Source organism: Schistocerca americana, chromosome 3, assembly GCF_021461395.2.
Source record: "Schistocerca americana isolate TAMUIC-IGC-003095 chromosome 3, iqSchAmer2.1, whole genome shotgun sequence".
In the NCBI taxonomy this organism is placed as follows: Eukaryota; Metazoa; Arthropoda; class Insecta; order Orthoptera; family Acrididae; genus Schistocerca; species Schistocerca americana.
Window position 1 is genome coordinate 598,832,817 of NC_060121.1, and position 17,163 is coordinate 598,849,979.

The window sequence follows — 17,163 nt, forward strand, 5'->3', positions numbered from 1 at the left end:
CCCCTTCAACCTGAGACAGTTTTTTCTTGGGTGTCTTGGGCTCAAGCCCTTTTAGCCGGCCGCGGTGGGCGAGCAGTTCTAGGCGCCTCAGTCTGGAACTGCGCACGTTCGAATCCTGCCTCGGGCATGGATGCGTGTGATGTCCTTAGGTTTAGGTTTAAGTAGTTCTAAGTTCTAGGGGACTGATGACCTCAGATGTTAAGTCCCATAGTGCTTAGAGCTGTTTGAACTATTTTTCAAGCCCTTTAAATTCCCTCCACTAATTTTTGGGAGCCATTCTTTTCCTTTCTTTTGTTTCTTTTCCCCGAGAAATTTCCTCTTCTGGGCCCCAGGTAAGGCTTTAATCTTGATCTGGTCCAACTTCTCAGTTACAGTTCCCACTTCTTGCTCAGGTCTAGACACTAATTTAGTAGTGGGAGTGTATTCCATCGGTCGTGACTCTGGTGTTAGCGTGTCTGTGGTCTCATTTTGCACCTCAGTTTATTTTACATTATATCTATCTTGGTCCCACGAGATTTGGGGTTCTACACGGTGCACACCAGGGAAGCTCCGCACAGTATAAGGCTACCTACTCATAGAGGCTCCATTTGCAACACATCTTCCGATGTGTCATGCACCCCTTGGCATGGATTGCATCACACCTTGGATTGGGGAAGATAAGGAAGAAAGGGCGATGTGGGAACTCTTAGTCTGATACATCTACTAAGACCTTTCTGGCAGTAGGACTTCAACCTTCAGCATAGCCCTCAGCTTCATGCAGATATGCAAGCCTCTCCACCCACACGGACAGTGCTTCGTCAAGGTGGTGTCCCCCAGAGAGGATTGTTTATACACACTATTATGTTGGCATAGGAGGGTCACCTTAAGGCAGCAGCCAGATTGTTTAAAGCTGAGTACTGCTGGTCGTCTGCATCGTTCTCTGGATGGGCAGGTTTGTGCTGGTAAATTTCAGTCAGCACAGCCCTGGGACACAGAAATTCCCACCAAAATTCTAAATTCCCGCCTATAGGGTGGGCTGGTGGTGGGGAAGGCTGGAGAGGGGGATGGGGCACACGTGTAGGCACAGAAAAGCACATTACGCCATCCACAGGTGGGGATGGGCGGATTTGGCGGGGTGGGTGGGTGGAAGGGGTTGGGGTGGGTGATCGGGGACGGTGTGATTAATTGTTCAATTTAATTAACTTGCATATCAATTTGATATCAAAATTGCTCTCGTAACCCCCAACTCCCCACTACTTAGGTAAGCTAGGTGGCTCGAATGGCTTTGAGCACTATGGGACTTCACATCTTAGGTCATCAGTCCCCTAGAACTTAGAACTACTTAAACCTAACTAACCTAAGGACATCACACACATCTATGCCCGAGGCAGGATTCGAACCTGCGACTGTAGCGATCTGCGGGTAAGATGAAAAACGTGAGCGACGCGGAGATTAATAGGCAGGGGACTCGGTCAGAAATTAAGTGTAAAGGAAATCCAAGAAACTATTACCATGTTTAAGGACTTGCCTGAGGACGTACAGGAACTGTCTGTAGAAGTGAATAATTAAAAGTGAGCAGTAAGGATGTAAAGAAAAATCAAAAAAGATTAGATAAAGATGTAGAAACTTAATGGAGAGAGGTGAGTCTGGATTACTATGTAAGTGCAGGATACTAGCGCAGTAGGTAGTGAAACAGCATAAGACCAACGTGGAAGGGGTTGAAGAGGTAGTCAAAAAGCAGGAAAATTAATTAATTTCCAGGACTGAATCACTTTTAAAGGCACCGGAAGAAAAAATGAGGAACAATTTCACTAGTGGTAATGACATCACGAAAGAGCCACTAATCGCTAGCAGTCGGATGCAGTATGGCAGAATAGACAGCTACAATACCTATGCCCGTTTACAACTCGTCATTTGGGTGCAGAGGAAGGGGAGTATAAACAGCAACAACCACTGCCATTGTCGATACCAGATGCGCCGGCACACACGGAGTATAACTGTATGCTGCCGAACAATGCAACGGCAGTAGCGGACGGCTCTTCCTACCTGTCTACTCTTCTAGCTGACGAGAGATTGCTACGGCATAGGGAATTCCAGATTTTTACTAAAGAGGGTAAAAGAACGCACCCCGTGGTAATCATCAGAGCCTTCCATAACGTGTAATCATGCAACTGGACCGAGGCACAGAAGATCATGTTCTTGTGGGGTACACCCAAGGTGATGCTTTATTATGGGCAACCGATGTAGCCAAGGAGTGCCATACTTATGAACAGTTTGAGAGTGCCTTCTTGGACAAACTCTGGTCCATAGCAGTCCAACAGAGGCTAGAGTGAGGGGTATTTAACCCAGCACCATTCAGTAGTAAACATGGGGGACTATGGAGATATTTTGAAAAATACCTAAACAAGACATGGTACTGGGAAAATCCAGTCTCTTATGTGGATGTACTAAAAATAGTCAAAAGTCGCTTACCAGCACATATGAAGAAAAAATTAATGACAATACCCGAGAATTATGAGGAATACTTTTTATCCGCTCTGGATTCGACTGACGTGATTTATGAAGAGCGGCAGTCGCAACACCGGAACAAGAATGTGCAAATCGACCATCTGCGAAATAGTGATGCGCAAAGTAGTAACGGCGGAAGCAACAAACGCGGTGGCTACCCTTATCTCTGGTGTAATAATAATCACGCAAGAGGTAACTATAGTAACCTGGGAAACCAATAACATAAACGAGATTTTAAAGGAAACCACACCCCTAATTACGACAGTACAGCGTATACCAAACAGAGGGGTTTCAGATTCAAACTGCAACCCCGGCGGGGTTTCCTCCGCCTCAGAACAAAAAACAACTCAAAGCTTATCTGGGCTTAGTATCTTTCTTCAGAAAATTTATTCCTGGCCAGTTGCTGAACAGTCATGCCCTGTCAAACTTGTTATGGAACAAAAGCCCATGAATGTGGACCAATCAGTGTCAAACCGACTTTGAAAACATAAAAAACATCTATTCAGTGCAAATATATAGCATCACCAAGACGTGTCACAAGAGTTTTGTTCCAGCACTGAAGCGTCTTCACAGGATCTGGGGGCATTGCTATTCATAATCGCCGACAACAAACAAGCAAGATAATTAGTTCTGCAAGCAGAACTCTAACTGAATCTGAGTGATCATATGCAGTAACAGATCTCGAAGCTCTCTCAATACTGTGGACTTTTAAGAAATTCGAATATTATTTGTGGGGAAATCACGCCAAAGTCTACTGCGACCACGAAGCGCTTTCTTTTCTCTTGACGTGCAAACTGCTGCACAGAATAGCCAGAGGGTGTCTTTACTTGCAGGAATTAAGTTTCGAGGTAGTGTACATCAAGGGTAAACAAAACATAACTGCTGACACCTTCTTGAGCTACCTGAAAGGTTAAATGAAGTTTTAGAACTGATCGAACAGAATTCTGAAATCCGCTTCCTACCTATTCAAGACAAAACACACTAACCATATTATATAAAAATGTGCAATAGGCCATGGCAATCGCAAGAAGAGGATCCACGCTGGAAAAAGGCAAGACTCAAACTGTGTGGAATAGATGATTATAATAACATAAAAAATATTTATGCTGATTTTAAAGGACTACATCTTCACAGACTTACAGCTAACTAAGAACGGTGATCCGTACGTCTATCTGAAAAGGGAGAACTAGTTCATCATATAAGTTCTAAGGATAAATAATTTAGTGATGATGAGAATTAATATGAAATAATTTGTGACTACAACGTTGTCTTAGGAATTTTGTAGGCGAAAACAACTTCTTAAAAGTTGTTAACTTGTATTTAAATATTGTTACGCAAATATCGAAAATGATGTGGTAAATTCATGTATAAACTTGTGTATAAGCGGAATGTATTAGTCCTCACGTGTCAGCTAATACGAAAATGACATTTATGTGTAGTTATAAGGAGCAAATTTACTTCTTGTCTTAATTTCTTTATGTAAATCATGTGAAATTTTACGCACTGGCACAAAGACGTATAAAGAAAACTGTATGTGAAAAGGATGTTTAACAAATGTGAGGTGAAAAGGGACTTGAAGAAAAACTGTTCACATGTCATATATTTAGCGTGTTATGTGAGGAACACACACTTACGAGTGCCTACAATGACGAAAGCTAAGTCCACTTCGTAGTGGCGTTGGACGCCGAACTCAGCTATGAAGAAGGAATTAAAGCAAGTAATTTAGGGACTTGTCTGGAACATGTTGAGCTCTCGACGTGGTCCCGATAATACATGATGACCTTTTGGACATACAACCATGGGCAGAACTTTATGGCTTCTCCTTTGCGGCATCGAACTTTTTAACCAAGCAGAAATTAACGTGCACTTGTCCCACGGAGCTACCCTCTGTACACTACAACGACCTGCCATCCGTCGACAAAAAAGTTATAGACCCGAGGGTGAACCGCTCTCCGTAGTTGCACCGATGGTACTGCAAGAGACGCGCACAACGAACACCTCTTAACGTGTGGAGATGTAACTGCACAAACTGCGGGTGGCTGTTACTCCTCAGTAATGGAGCAAACCGCTCTAATTTAAACATGCCCTTTGTCAAGTCATGATCTCTCATAAACTGAACTTCTGAAATTTTGTAAATTTCCTGTAAATTAATTGAAACACAAATAAAGAGACACTTGCAGGGGATAAATAAAACATAAACTTGGCCACAATTAAAGGTATTTGATCCGCAGCCAGGCCAAAAGGTAGTTTAACTGGTATTTTCATATTAAACTTGATTATTTATGTTATGTTATGTATGTTTGTAAAGAGCACCACTACTGAATTCTGTATACAGTAGCGGTGGATCTTATTTTGGTTTACCCATACAGGCTATGTCATTTAGCAAGTGTCCGAACACTGTGCGGAGCAACGCTGCAATATAAATATGTCTGCGCCAAAAAGAGATATGTACGAAAGGAAGAATGAGTATTTATCTATCTTATAATGTTTCTTTAGCTGACGTCAGTTTTTTCACTCTTCAGCTATCTGTCTTTTCCCGTCCGTGATTCTGGATGGCGTGAGTGGGCTATGTGTATTTGTGCAAAAGTTTTTACAGTACATCCTTTGGAAAGGGAGGCAGTTTCTTTCGTTTTTAAAATATTCCTACTGCAAACTATACCTACATACGGACACAAGAACTTGCAGTCTTCTAGAATAACGGTGACCTGAATTGCGATTTTATTTTTTTGCATCACGGCAATGGAAGACGTTCACTTTTCTTCAAGAACGAAGAGGTAAATAACATTCGGTTAAAACGAGAATCAGTATGTTAATCAATTAGATTGTTTCAGTGCTAATAGTAGCGAGAGACTGTGGAGGTGTGGACTTAGACGAGCGAACTGTTCATGGTGAAAATATCCGCCAGTCACATACCTCGAAATAATCCACATTATTCGAACTTCCCTTATGAAGCCAGTGTCTTAGTAACTACTATAATACCATTATCCAACCCCGAGCTCCTTATTTAGCCTGTTATGGAATGATGCAAGACTGCGGATACAGCAACGGTCCAATGAGACTTTAATCTCTCAGTATGTGGAGGGTGTGGTCTTGCCCGCAGATGCTTTTCTTATGATTTGAGTCTCTCTTTCGCACTGTGACTTCGGCTCACTACTTCAAGTCACATTACACCTCAACTAGGATGTTTACTTCGACACCCTTAGCATTTCTTCTACTTCTTCTCAATGCTTTGCACACTTCAGCTTTCCAAAATTACAACAGCTTTGTTTACAAGGCTTCAGGCATACGTTCCTGGTTTGACAACTACTCAGTGACACTGTCACAACTCGGCAATCTACTCAGCAGAACAGGAAATAGCTGTGACTGTTTCAATATCGTGTAAAACGTAACAGAGTCCTCGTATCCTGATGGCTCTATGGGATCGGACAGTGGGTAACTTCAGTTGACTACAGCACACCCGAAGAAACTTTTCTCTTCCTCGTGAATTAAGAGGATTATCGCTACACGGCATCAGCGTGATATCTACGAGGTGACTAATGTACACTGAGGTGACAAATGTCACAGCATACCTCCGAATACCGTGTAGGGCCTTAAGACCTCTGTTGATCAGCATGGTGCAGCAACTGAACGTACCGTGGACTCAACGACTGGCTGGAAGCCCAGTCCAGATACACTGAGCCATTCTGTCTCTACAGCTGTCTATACCAGCGGAAGTGTTGGCGTTGCAGAATTATGTTCACGAAATGACCTATCGATTACGTTCCATAAATTTTCGATGGTATTTATGTCTCGCGATCTGGGTGGGCAGATCATTCACCTGAATTGTGTAGAATGTTCCTCAAAGCAATAACGGCCAATTGTGGTTCAATGTTTCTATTTTTGTTTGGGAACATGAAGCCCATGAATGGCTGCAAATGGTGTCCAGGTAGGAGTTGGACGAGAGTACTCATTCCATTCCATGCAAGTACAGCTCACACCATCATACAGTCACCACCATCCTGCACAGTGCACTGTTGACAACTTTGGTCCATGGCATCGTGGGATCTGGACCACACTGGAATCTTATCGTCAGGTCTTACCAGCTGAAATGGGATTTTCCAGTTGTCTACGGTCCAACAGATATGTCTCGAGCACCCGACAAGCACCGCAGGTGATGTGCTGTTAGCAAAAGCACTCGCTTTGGCCGTCTGCTGCCATAGCCCACTAACGTCAGATTTCGCCGCAGTGTCCTAACCGAGACATTCTTCGTACATTCCACACTGATTGCAGCGGTTATTCCACGCTGTATTACTTGTCTGTTAGCACTGACTACAGAAACGCTGCTGTTGTTGGTCGCTAAGGGAAGACCGTTGGCCACTACGTTGTCCATTGTGTTGTCCCGAATTTTGGTATTTTCGGCACACTCCTGACAACCTGGATCCCAGAATAATAAATTCCCTAACGATTTCCGAAGCGGAGTGTCCCATGCGGCCGGCCGGTGCGGCCGTGCGGTTCTAGGCGCTTCAGTCTGGAACCGCGTGACCGCTACGGTCGCAGGTTCGAATCCTGCCTCGGGCATGGATGAGTGTGATGTCCTTCGGTTGGTTAGGTTAAAGTAGTTCTAAGTTCTAGGGGGCTGATGACCACAGATGTTAAGTCCCATAGTGCTCAGAGCCATTTTGAACCTTTTTTTTTTTTTGTCCCATGCGTCTAGCTTCAACTACCATTCTGCGTCCAGAGACTGTTATTTACCGTCGTGCGGCCATCATCATGTAGGAGACCATTTCACATGAATCATCTGAGTACAAAGGACAGCTCTGCCACTACAGTGCCCTTTTCCAACTTCTGTACGAGATACTACCGCCATCTGCGTATGTGCATATCACTATCCCATGGTTTTTGTCACCTCAATGTATTCTACGACATGCTTTGAAAAAAAGAAAAAATACGTAGTTTACTAACGTTGGAAAAAAACTGGCTGGCCACTTAACCCGCAGGTGCACATCTATTACAATGGTCAACAGCGATTTTGTTGCCAATTAATTGACAGTGAATTTACGGTAACTTTATGGACCTGAATTCTAAAATGTCAATCGTTTTGCTAGATTGGCTCTGTTTGTTGTGGTAATGTACAATATGTAGATAAACAAACAAACAAGAATTCAAAATATTAATTGAGATACATTCTGTACACAGTTAAATGAAAATGAGAAAAACATATGGAAAGAATCACAAAAATGCAGTTTCGTTGTTGATTTAGCTTGTAATAGAAAAAGAAAGGAAAAAACAGACCGTCTTTTACAAACATTACAATTAGCTAATGGAAAAACTCCACCCGTGTGTTTTTCTTTTGTATCGATCCTCAGGACAGCCACGCTGAAGATTCTAGTAGTAGTTTGGCATCATGTGCTTGTCCCATCTACCTTGATATCGTTCTTCCATCACATGAGAATCTTGGTGGCATCTTTTACCTTGTTCCTCGCTGCAGTCACCAATATTGTTCGGAAATCTATCAAGATGGGTGTGGAGGTAATGTATCTCAGTGCTCGTATAAGCCTCCAAGCTTTTGAAGTTTCTGACCGTGTTTTGCACCAGTTCCTCATAATTAAATGCTTTGTGGTTACCCAAGAAATTTTTGACAAAACAGTTCCAGGTATATGCTTCAATCCAGTTCATAGCTTTAATGAATTCCAAATCATGTATGAGCTTCCGAATTTGGAGACCACAAATTAATCAAATTTAATTTTACGTTATTGAGACCAGGGAATGATTTGCATATACACTCCTGGAAATGGAAAAAAGAACACATTGACACCGGTGTGTCAGACCAACCATACTTGCTCCGGACACTGCGAGAGGGCTGTACAAGCAATGATCACACGCACGGCACAGCGGACACACCAGGAACCGCGGTGTTGGCCGTCGAATGGCGCTAGCTGCGCAGCGTTTGTGCACCGCCGCCGTCAGTGTCAGCCAGTTTGCCGTGGCATACGGAGCTCCATAGCAGTCTTTAACACTGGTAGCATGCCGCGACAGCGTGGACGTGAACCGTATGTGCAGTTGACGGACTTTGAGCGAGGGCGTATAGTGGGCATGCGGGAGGCCGGGTGGACGTACCGCCGAATTGCTCAACACGTGGGGCGTGAGGTCTCCACAGTACATCGATGTTGTCGCCAGTGGTCGGCGGAAGGTGCACGTGCCCGTCGACCTGGGACCGGACCGCAGCGACGCACGGATGCACGCCAAGACCGTAGGATCCTACGCAGTGCCGTAGGGGACCGCACCGCCACTTCCCAGCAAATTAGGGACACTGTTGCTCCTGGGGTATCGGCGAGGACCATTCGCAACCGTCTCCATGAAGCTGGGCTACGGTCCCGCACACCGTTAGGCCGTCTTCCGCTCACGCCCCAACATCGTGCAGCCCGCCTCCAGTGGTGTCGCGACAGGCGTGAATGGAGGGACGAATGGAGACGTGTCGTCTTCAGCGATGAGAGTCGCTTCTACCTTGGTGCCAATGATGGTCGTATGCGTGTTTGGCGCCGTGCAGGTGAGCGCCACAATCAGGACTGCATATGACTGAGGCACACAGGGCCAACACCCGGCATCATGGTGTGGGGAGCGATCTCCTACACTGGCCGTACACCACTGGTGATCGTCAAGGGGACAATGAATAGTGCACGGTACATCCAAACCGTCATCGAACCCATCGTTCTACCATTCCTAGACCGGCAAGGGAACTTGCTGTTCCAACAGGACAATGCACGTCCGCATGTATCCCGTGCCACCCAACGTGCTCTAGAAGGTGTAAGTCAACTACCCTGGCCAGCAAGATCTCCGGATCTGTCCCCCATTGAGCATGTTTGGGACTGGATGAAGCGTCGTCTCACGCGGTCTGCACGTCCAGCACGAACGCTGGTCCAACTGAGGCGCCAGGTGGAAATGGCATGGCAAGCCGTTCCACAGGACTACATCCAGCATCTCTACGATTGTCTCCATGAGAGAATAGCAGCCTGCATTGCTGCGAAAGGTGGATATACACTGTACTAGTGCCGACATTGTGCATGCTCTGTTGCCTGTGTCTATGTGCCTATGGTTCTGTCAGTGTGATCATGTGATGTATCTGACCCCAGGAATGTGTCAATAATGTTTCCCCTTCCTGGGACAATGAATTCACGGTGTTCTTATTTCAATTTCCAGGAGTGTATATTTGAAACAGTTACTATTTCTGTCCATTGCTATCATAAAATGCTTCATTACACCAAGCTTGGTATGAAGTGGTGGAAGAATGATTTTTTCCCTGTCAACTAATGGTTCTTTTAGGACATTAGCTGCTCTTACAGTAAAGCTACCTCTTGATGGCCATGAAACTTTTTCCCAGTGATTATGCTTTGCTCTGCTATCCCACATGCAAATAATGCAAGGGCATTTTGTGTACCTACTTTGCGGTCCAAGCAAAAAGTTAACCATCTTTAAATCAAGACAGATAGGCCATTGGTGTTGATTACAACAAAGTTTCTGGAGAATTACCTGGATATTTTCGTATTCCTCATGAAGTTTCGTCGAGTGGCCAATTGGAATGGACACATAGCAGTTACCGCAACACACATTTTATGCTTCTGGTTGAGCAATCGATAAAAAGTCTCCAGTCTTGAGGTTAATATTTTCGTAGTCCCACTTTTAGTAGTAAACCAGGGTTGACAATGCAGTAAACAAGTGCATCATCTTGACTGAAGTGTGGAAGTAGATGTTCTTCTCTTGTCAGGTAAGCTGTGATTTTAGTTCCTGGTTGTAGACAACTCTTCTCATTTAGTTTAGATCAGAAGAGTGTTTAGAAAGACTGTGGTCCCTTACCAAATCGTTAAGCTCTTCCTCACTGAAGAACTGATGTCTTGTGGAAATTCCTTCGTATTCATATTCACTACTACTAGTGTTCAAGTCCTGTAATATCGTCATCTGAAGGATGTATTTTCGGCACAGTGGTGAACACTGGTACAGAAGTGTCGCCGCTATGTCGCACAGGGCGCCTTGCTGATTTTAAATGGGGATATTCCCAATCGCACTTCTTGTAGCGATTGAAACCTTTTACGACGACAGTGCAAAAATAACAATCATTATGGTGATTTTTTGGCTCTCGCCACACCAGTGGCACTCCAAAGTTTGAATCCCTTCGTTTACCATTAGTCCACAGTCTTAAAGACTCGACACAGTTTTTGCAAGCTTTATGAGGAACCCAATGTTTATCTTGGTCTCCCAGCTTAATCCCAAAATACGCAGGACAGGCCTGTTTCACAAAGTCAGTGATGTTCTTCTGTTGTTTTTGCAAAGTGTATTCTCCACAAATATAGTAGAACACGTCAGGAGGGTTGAAACAACCTCTATGCGAAAAATAAAATAAAATAAATTAAAAACTATATTTGTAAAAAAATATTTTATTATAAATATGATAAAATGGAACTAATAATACAATATACAGGGTGTCCCACTTATCTCGACCGCCCTAAATAACTGTTCGTTCAGATTACAATTGTTTCAAGCAAATGTCCTTTGGCCGTCAGGCGTTCATTAATCAGCCTGACTGCCTTCGTTGTAGCTTTGTGTTTTTACAAAGATGTGAACAGCGGTATGACCTTTTCAAATGGCACCCTGTATTTTTTATTCGGTAATTCATTTCCTCTCCTAAAGACCTATTCAAAAATGTATCACAGTGTACCATTCATTGAAACACAACGTTATTAATTACATAACACAACATTGCCTTTGAGCCCTTGATCACAAACTCGTCCACTTGCTGGAGTTGTCAGAAAACAAATTAAAACCAAGTAAAAACATAACACAACATGGACATTTACTCTCCTGTATCATTGCGCAGGAGAAGAACAATCAAAGGTGCTCAAAGTAACGACACTGGACGCCGATACACTTGTGCACTCGTTGAATGAAAGAATTATTTAATGCTTCCAGTGTTGCTTACTGAAGAGAACTACAAGCAAGCACGATACGTTCCTGAATGTCCTCTGGAGTTGCTGAAATATAGCGGTAGACAACATCTTTAATGCATATCCAAAGAAAAAGGTCCAGAGGATTTAAATCAGGAGACCTAGCAGGCCAAGTAACTGTACCATCTCGACCAATCCATCTGGCAGGATACCTTCGGTTCAGAACACGACGTGTACGCAAGGCATTATGTGCTGGACATCCATCGTGTTGATACCACATAAGCTTTCTGGTTCTTTGCGGCACTTCTTCCAGAAGAGGAGCAAGAATTTGTCTGAGGAAGTTGGCATACCCTGTGCCGTTTAGACTATCTTTGATGAAATAAGGACCAATAATTGTATTACCAAGCATCCCACACCAGACGTTAACTCTCCATTGACGCTGATGTTCCATCTGTCTAAGCCATCGTGGGTTGTAGCTGGACCAATAATGCATGTTCCTTGTATACACCTGTCCTTTGCGAACAAACATTAATCGGTAAATAGAACGTTGGAGAAGAAGTTCGGGCTGGCGAGGATTTGCTGCTGTGCCCACTGACAGAACTGTACACGATTCTGGAAATCATTCCCATGCAATTCTTGATGTAGTTGTACATGGTAAGGATGGAACCGGTGACGCGTAAGAATACGATGTACACTGGTTTTAGGAATGCCAACCTCGTATTCAAGCTGTCGTTTGCTCACATGTGGATCCATAGCAACGGAAGCGAGAACGGTAACTGCGGCAGCTTCGTTTGTGCGAGTGCTGCGACAACTGCGTTGTCGTGGGTTGAAACTTCCCGTTTACTGAAACGTCGCAACAAGACGAGAAAACGTCCGTCGGGAAGGTGGGTTCTTGTCAGGATATCGCTCTCTGTACAGTTCCCCCTGCCTATCTTCAACAACAACAACAACAACAACAATAAAAGAAATGTTACGTCGATGCAGTTTGTAGGAAGGATAGCCTTTACACAACAGTATTTAAAAGGACTAAACTACTGTACTAAATGTACCAGTACATAAAAAAACAGTACTGCAATTACTGTTTGCTAACTTACATTCCCCATAGATGAGTAGCATTTCTACCTTCTCTTCGTTGGTGTACATTCTGCTCATGCAACTCTTCAACTGACGATGGTTGACAAATGACAGGTGTGCATTCTACTTATGCTTACATCTGTCCACTGCCAACGTCAGCGCGTGGATGTGTTCCACTATCCGAGTACCTGCACTAAGCGCTTGGAGCGTCAACATGAGTGTTGTATTATGTAATTAATAACGTTGTGTTTCAGTGAATGGTACACTGTGATACATTCTGGAGTAGGTCTTTAGGAGAGGAAATGAATTACTGAATAGAAAATACAGGGTGCCATTTGAAAAGGTCATACCGCTGTTCATATCTTTGTAAAAAACAAAGCTACAAAGAAGGCAATCCTGCTAATTGATGTCCCCCAGACGGCTAAAGAACATTTGCTGTAAACATTGTGTAATCTGCATCTGGACAAACAGTTATTTAGGATGGTCAAGACAAATAGGAGACCCTGTATATTACAATATGATCTATAACTTACATTTAAGTAACAATAATGTTGTAACTAATTGTGACATACCCTTTTCATGATACAATGAACTTGAAATGCTTCACTTACCTAAACTTTTAATAGTTATTTCCCGCTCAACTGTCGCTCTGGGCACAAACAACGGGGTGGTGGACCCTGACCTTCAATCCAGCAGTGTGACCAACTGACTCACCTTGAAAGTGTGAGACACAAGACGTGTCTCAGATTACTACCACGCCGCATAATCTCACCTCCTCCTCTATAGCAAGAAAGATATAAGACATTACACTTGTACATATGCAAAATCACAAAATATAAAATGAATAGGCATGCAGAATTATGGAATTCACAACCGATTTACTAATAATTTAACGATTAAACGCTACACGTCAGAGATAGCTTCTATCTAAAAACTAGAGCCAACTGGGGAAATCTGTTTTGAGATTCAGCATTTCAAATATGCCCAGTATACGTTATACGTTCAAGTATAGCTGGCAACAGGTATACTTTTTTAATTTTTTATTTAATTTTTAATTTCTTTTTTTTGTTTTTTTGTTTTAGAGCTGTGTTATTCAGAGGTAGTTGTCGTACACACTTTACAACGTTCCACAAAATTTGCTGCTGACACGAGTAAATTGTGTCTACTTTAGGCTTTCAACAATTGAATTTTCAGTACAGCCCTACTAGAGCATAGACATGAGCATAAACTGCAGACTTCCGTTATGGATGAGACTTAACCGGTGCACTCGAATTATTACTGTGACTGCAGTAATTACTTATTGTAGTTGTCTGTATATGATAAAGAGTGTTAAAAGATCGAGTCGAGATGATTCATCTTATGTCCGTCATCCCACTCACCCACACACACACACACACACACACAGACACACACAGAGCCACTGTGTGACTGATGCGGTGGAGTGTGGTGGGAAGAGTTGCGGGCGACCAGCGGTAAATCACTGCTCGCTGCTGAGGTGGGAGGGGGCGTGCCAGGCCTTTGTGTGGCGGCGCGGGCCATCACTCTCGCGCCGCGGGGTGTTGCGTCTAATGCCCTCATCAGCGGCCCCGCGCACGCTGCTTCACCAGCATGCACTGCCCCCAGCAGCACCGCCCAGAGAGAGCTGCGTGTCCGCCGCCTGGGTGGAATGTTTCTCCTTCCGTCCTAAAATGCAAAATTTCACAGCCATAAATGGCACGATAATTCAACATTTCGTCCCCATATGTGGAGGACATCTTAAGTGGGAAACAGTTCTTTTGAAGGTGCGTTACACAGCCTGGCTCAGCACTGACTGTCACAGGTTGGAGCTGGTTTCCTCCAATCAGGAAGCTGAACGTCACGCTCGAACAGTTCAGCGTTGCCAAACTGGCTCAATAACTGGTAAGTTCACTTCCAGTTCCTTGTTCGGCTTCCTTTCATAATCAGTTTGGGTCTCGAATCCTGGGTCTGGCCCTCTTATTTCGTATTTCATCTCACAGATAACCACACCAAAAACAGCACATACAAGCGCGCGCACGCGTGCGTGCGCACACACACACACACACACACATTCACAAACTCAATCATTTTTTTCCTCTCGAACAAAGGCACTGACCGACCGCCGTGTCATCCTCAGCCCACAAGCGTCACTGGCCCTCTTATGGAGAGGCATGTGGAGAGGCATGTGGTCAGCACACTGCTCTCCCGGCCGTATGTCAGTTTCCGAGACTGGAGCCGCTACTTCTTTATCAAGTAGCTCCTAAGTTTGCCTCACAAGGGCTGAGTGCACCCCACTTGTCAACAGCACTCGGCAGACCGGATGGTCACCCATCCAAGTGCTAGCCCAACCCGAGAGCGCTTAACTTCGGTGATCTGACGGGAACCGGTGTTACCGCTGCGGCAAGGCCGTTAGGCACACACTCAACCATGTTAATGAAATAAACGTTTCATACACAGCACTTCCCAAAAAACTACTAGACACTGTGAGTTAACGACCATTGTACTGTGAGTTAAATATATGGCCGAAAGAGTCAGCTACAGGAATTGTGAAACGAACCCTGTCGTAGAGGACCGTGTGCCACAAAGGGCGCAGATTCACCACGAGATGGGAAATTCATAGGCATCTATTGTCTATTGAAGCCTAAGCACTGTAGTGTGTGAGTGAGACAGACGAGAACCTACGTCATAGGGAAACCCAGCGAAGCATAGCAGTGTTAAATACGGCAGACCTAAGATCGGCCAAAAAGGGAAACATTTACCAAAACTATTTAATTCTGTAGTTATTCAGGGAACTAAGCCACAGTAATTTTAATCTACCATCCTTCATAAAATTTCATGGTGATCCCAGTAAAACTTGAATACTGATCATATCTCTAATAGTTTAGGATTTACTGTTAAAGTGAAATTAACAGGTTTTGTAACAAAGACCTGAATGCTAAAATCTGATTTTAACGATTGACATTTCATATAGAAGCGCCTCATTAAAATGACAAATGTTGTAAATATCAACTCTGTAACTTTATTTGTTTGAAAGATACAGTAAATTTAAATTATCAGTAATTTCAGTTAAGCGTTAGATCATTTCCTCCAACCAAACTCATTGAACGATGACAGCATGACACCTTATTGAATCATTAGGCAACAGAATATTTGTTGTAAGAGTTAGCACTTTTGTTCTTTATTTATTTATCAGAAAGCACATTGGTGCAAAGCTACTGGCCATGACATTCAAAGTTAAGAAGGAAATTGTATTGGTTTTATGTAAAATAATTTAACAATGGATATTATTGTTACTTTATTTAGAACGTGTAAGTGCTCGGGCTTTGATTATTTAAATATGTTAAAATGTAAAATAATGTAGCATAAGCTGTAGCCAATCAGATGGACGGCTTCAGGATAGGGAACTGCCCTAGTCATTTGAGCGAGGATATTCGGCGCGCGGGAAACGTGGCTGGGGACAGGCAGAGGGACAGTTCGGCTGGAGACATCAAAACGGACAGTTTTGGTCTAGGCCCAAAGGGTACAGTTCGGATGAATGCGGGAAAGGCAGTTAGGGTGTGAAACGACTTAGAAAATTTCGCGTTTTTTGGTATCCCGGTAATTAGTCTCTGAGCGGTGAGCAGCCGCGCGCCTGGTGTGAACTCTAACTTTTCGCATAGATAACTTGCATTTCGCGACGAGATTGTGAACGATAATGGACATGCGCTCGAGTGTAACAGTAACTCTAAATACGACCACTTTCGCTATTAATTTGCTTTCTGATTAAACATTATTCTATCTAAATTGCAACTTTGTGGCCTACAGCCATTTATGGATAGTTAATTTAGTTCTCGATATTATTATTGCTGTAATTATATGTTATGTTAACTTTGTATTTCTCAAACTTGCCATCAGCACAGGAAATACTTAAGTTGATCGATGAAAGGAGGATGTTCAAAAATGGCCAGGCTGCTGTAAGAATATGAAGAGATTGAAAATGAAACGATTGTCGCAAAGACTGACTCTCCATATAGAAAAATCAAAACGATCTTTGGTGAAGTCAAAGGTAAGAACAGTAACATTAAGAGAGCAATGGGAATTCCACTGCTAAACATTCCATATAAAAAACATACGGAATCCACTACAAGCGTCAGATGTTTAAAAAAACTCTGGAAGATTTGAGATCGAATAAGGCAGAAGGGACAGATAATATACCACTGGAATTCCTCAGATCTTTGGGGGAAGTGTCAACCAAACTACATTTCAAGTCAATGTGTAGAATATACAGTGATCAGCCAGAACATTATGACCACCTACCTAATAGCTGGTATGATCACCTTTGGCACGCATAACAGCGGCGACACGTCGTGACATGGAAGCAATAAGGCCTTCGTAGGTCGTTGGAGGGAGCTGTCACATCTGCACACAAGTCGCCTAACTCCCGTAAATTCCGGGGGGGGGGGGGGGGGGGGGCGATGAGCTCTGATGTTGCCAAGTTCAGTCATATCCCAGATGTGTTCGATTGGGATCATATCTGGTGAGTTGGGGGTGGGGGGGGGGGGGGGCAACACATATATTGGAGCTCCATCACGCTCCTGGCCTTGTGACATGGCGCATTATTTTAATGAAAAATGCCATTGCTGTCAGGAAACATGATCGTCATGAAGTGGTGTGCTTGGTCTGCAACCAGTGTTAGAGACCCCTAGCCCGT

At 43.7% G+C, this 17,163-nt stretch overlaps 1 pseudogene; it reads right to left on the reverse strand.

The window, feature by feature from the left end:
- Nucleotides 1–14,769: 14,769 nt before the first annotated feature.
- On the reverse strand, nucleotides 14,770–14,887 carry LOC124607740 (annotated as a pseudogene).
- Nucleotides 14,888–17,163: the final 2,276 nt, after the last annotated feature.